At 43.7% G+C, this 4,413-nt stretch overlaps 1 pseudogene; it reads left to right on the forward strand.

Annotated features, from left to right (window-relative positions):
- Window positions 1-1,514: 1,514 nt before the first annotated feature.
- Window positions 1,515-3,797, forward strand: LOC143600804 (receptor-like protein EIX1; annotated as a pseudogene).
- The last annotated feature ends 616 nt before the right edge of the window (window positions 3,798-4,413 follow it).

Below are 4,413 nucleotides of genomic sequence, written 5' to 3' on the forward strand. Positions count from 1 at the left end.
GCAGGTGGTACACTTGGTAACCCTGCAGTAGTAGTGACGGTCGACTCAACAAATCGTGCAACCACCACCGGTGGAGTAAGCGATTGGGGTGGTAGAGACACAATTGTTGGAGCCGATGTCTGGACGGCAGTAACCTGTGCTGTAGAAGGAATAAGAGACATTACCAGAAAAGGCAGGTGGAGCAAAACGTACCAGCCTTGAAGATTCTCCAGCTCCCGAACCCATACCTGTCCGTTCTCTTCTTGAACGTCTGAGCACAAGCTGAACTGCTTCTTCTTCATCAACTTCCTCATCATCCTCGTCAACAGTTCTCGGCCTCTTGCCAGTAGTTCTCTCCCGAGACACCATCAGTCGTCTCGCCTCAGCAAATGTTTCGTCAAGATCGGAGTCAGCTACCGAAGTAACTGCTCTAGTAACATCCATGACCTGAGAAACTGAGACATCCATATCAAACAATCCATGGCCGCCAAAGACAGCATCAAGATCGACGTCTTCAGCAGTAGACACAGCAGGAGATGCAGCAGCTGGCACAGCAGCAGAGGCAACAGTAGATACAACAGGCGCAGCTGGTACAGCATGGGGTGCTGCCGCCTGATATGGCTGTGGGTCTCTGAACTCGTCCCCTCCTGCAGGAACATACCCCGGGTTGATAAGATACCCGAACAGTGGAGTATGCCTGGGACGCAGCTCAGGCTTGCTACGTGTGCTCGAAGTCCGGCACTGAGCGAAGATACGTTTCGTCACACATTCGACGTATCTAATTGGGCGTCTCTGCGGTAGCGACGGAGCGACATGGTTGAGAATCATTTGTAAGAACCGAGGATACATAATAAATCGCTCGCGCGCCACCGCCCTCCTCTGACGATCAATCTCGTAAAATATCAGCTGACTAAAAGAATATCGTCGGTTGTAAGTCAGGGCAGTCATGGCAGACTGCATCGTCGCGCCCATCCCATCCGTTCCTGCCTTCCTCCCAGACATGCATACAATCAATACATGCATTAGGAAGCGCCATTGATCCAGTAAAAACCCTTTCCTCCTCTGTGTGTCCCCCAACGGACCCGAATAACCCATCCTCAGATACGCCCCATCACGAAAAGGAGCTACGAACTCCGTTGGGTCATCCCTTGTTTCTTCCCCAAACTGCAGAGCCAACCGTATATCTTCTGAAGAAAACTGTATATCATGACCATTTACGGTTGCTCGCATCACCGGGGGCTCAGGCCTGCAATCATAATAAACCGTCTGCCAAAAATCTTCTATATTCGGCAATGAAATGGGCAGAGTAGTTGTGATCGCATGAAAGATTCTTGATCGCTGGAGAAACGTGATAATCTCCCTGTAGCCCATGGACCTAAGGCCCATCCCACCATCTTAATCCATGTAATTACCCAAGTCCATGATTCTTTCTATATTTAATATTAATTAAATATTAACACTTGTTTTTAAATCATAGGCCTCTTTTATTTATCGTTACAAAATTCGGGATGTTACAGACCCAAATGGATATCTAGATGATTGGGGGGAGCGAAGGTGAAAAAACGGATTGTTGCAAATGGTCGGGTGTCACTTGTGACAGCCTCACCGGTCATGTAATCAAACTTTTAATTTCCTTGGAAGGTACGGGTAAAATTAGTCCGTCATTACAAGTGTTAAATCAACTACAATATCTTGATATGAGTTTTACCGATTTTCAATTCAATCCTTTACCAAATTTTTTGGGTTCCTTGTCCAACTTACAAGAATTGAGTATTTCCGGTGCTAATCTGAGTGGACCTATTCCTCATCAGTTTGCCAATCTCTCCAACTTGCTTGAACTTGATCTTAGTGACAATTTTTATGGGGGGGGGGCATTCCTTTTACCTTTGGAGATTGATTTCTCTTATCCGCTTAGACCTCTCAAAAAATAAGCTCGGAGGTGCCATTCCAAAATCCTTTGGGAACTCCTCATCTTTAGCTCACATGGATTTGTCACAAAACCTTCTTAATGGGTCATTGCCCAACTTTGTTGGCTGTTCTTCATTGATTACCTTGCACCTTGCTAACAATACTTTGAGTGGAAGTGTGTCGGACTTCGCAAGATTGTACATCCTTGTCGATATTAGATCTTTCTAGTAATTTTTTAAGCGGAGACATGTCCAACAGTGTGGGTCAACTTTCAAATCTAGACTTTCTTTATGTTAATCACAATTCTTTGAATGGAAGCATTCCTAACTTCATAGGGGGTCACTCTCTTTCATATTTAGACATGTCGGGTAATCTGTTTTTTGGTAATGTGCCAAACAGTTTGGGTCAGGTTTCAAAGCTTACACATCTTGATTTTTCATACAACTCCCTTGAAGGTGTTATATCGGATGCTCATTTTCTCAATCTCACCAAACTAGATTATTTGGACTTGTTTTTCAATCCTTTAGCTTTAAGCTTACATGGGAGAATCCCTTTCCAATTAACAACAATAAAATTGCAATCCTGCACGTTGGGACCTGGATTTCCCGTTGTGGATTAAAACTCAAGAGAATTTCGAATACATTGATATTTCTAATCCTGGAATATCAGATACCGTCCCTGACTGGTGTTGGGACCTACCTGTTAATTTGAAGTTTCTGAACATCTCTTCAAATGAAATAAATGGTATGATACCAAATATCACGTCTTCTTTTAATGACTATCCGGGAATGGACTTGAGTAACAATCATTTTGAAGGAAGGGTACCATCATTGTCTTCTAGTCTGGCTGCAATAAACCTCTCTGGAAACAAGTTCTCAGGAACACTTTCTTTCTTGTGTAATTTTGATACCGGTTTTAACTTATCTTGACCTCTCCAACAACTTGTTTTCAGGGCGCATGCCTGATTGTTTGATGAAATTCCAAGAAAATCTAGTCATTCTTAGTTTATCGAATAACAATTTGTCCGGGGAAATTCCCTCTTCTTTGGGAATCTTGTCTAACCTGGAGGCATTGGATTTGCAAAAAAAAATGCATTTGTGGGTGAAGTGCCATGTTGTTGAGAAATTGCACAAGACTAAGGTTTGTGGATCTTGGGGAAAACAAGTTATCTGGTGTCATACCAAAATGGATAGGTGAAGAATTTTCAGAGTTATATGTTCTTGATTTAGGATCCAATAGATTATATGGGAGGTTATCGTCCAGTTATGTTGGCTGCATAACCTTCATGTCTTTGACCTGTCTAATAATGGATTGTCAGGCAGTATTCCTAGATGCTTTGATAACTTCACGGCTATGGATAGAAGAAGTTTTGTGGATGATATGATCACTAGCCATACTTATTCATCTACTGTATCAGCTCCATGTCGAATGTATTCTGGAGCTTCATGTTCTCCGCCTAGTAACGAGGCACAATTTTTAGACAGTGCATGGGTTACATGGAAAGAAACAAAACGTTCATTTGGAAAAACTGGTTTGCAGCTACTCAAGAGCATCGATCTTTCAAGAAACAACTTATCTGGAAAACTTCCATATGAGATCACTAGTCTTTTTTAATTGGTTTCGTTCAATCTTTCCGTCAACAAACTGCATGGGAAGTCCCGAAAGACATTGGTCGGTTGAAGTCTCTTGAATCTCTTGACTTGTCAAGTAATGAGTTCTCTGGACATATTCCCTTGAGTTTGGCACAAATACATTCTCTAAGTTACCTTGATCTCTCATATAATAACTTGTCAGGAAGAATACCAACGGGGACTCAACTTCAAAGCTTCGATAATACCTCCTACATTGGTAACCCTCAACTTTGTGGACTTCCACTGAAGAAACACCAGTCGACCCCGGGCAGATTACGGGTAACCTGGGGGTTGGATAGATGTTTCCCACGAGGGGTTAGATCCAGCAAAGATGGTTCTTCCGATAACCTGCAAAACAGACACCGTGAGCTCGTCACTGAGAAGGGGGGGGGGTACCTCCTTGTGACCATCCTCCGGCGTGAGAATCAGACTAGATTGCTCTTGAATATAAGTAAATATTAAGAGAATGCTAGAGCAGTTATCAGGTATATGATATAAGATACAAGATGATGATAATAGATAATACCATTTGGGGTCTTTATAGCCGAAGGTAGGTTTCCAAGGAGGTATAGCCGGCTGCTCTGCCAACTGTGGCCTACGCACGTGCCCTGCTGGTGGTTGGTGGGTAGGTAGCGGCTGATAGTGACCAGGCCTGCTGTGTACTGTTCCTTTTCCACCAACTACAGGCTAAGCACGTGGTATGACAGGAGTTGGTGAGTAGGTGGCGGCTAATAGTGACAGTGCAATAGCGTGCTGCCTGCCATACTGCTGTCAGTGAGCTGTCGTATCTTTGGTCAGATCTTTTGTCCATACCTCGTCAGGTACAGTACAAAAGATCCTCTATTATCGTACGGACTGGCTCATTTGGGCGGGAGTTTTCCCCCTCCCGCCTTTG

The sequence above is a fragment of the Bidens hawaiensis genome, unplaced genomic scaffold (genome assembly GCF_021521415.1).
Source record: "Bidens hawaiensis isolate Kalapana, Puna unplaced genomic scaffold, B.hawaiensis_p1.1 tig00054926_1, whole genome shotgun sequence".
Classification (NCBI taxonomy): domain Eukaryota; kingdom Viridiplantae; phylum Streptophyta; class Magnoliopsida; order Asterales; family Asteraceae; genus Bidens; species Bidens hawaiensis.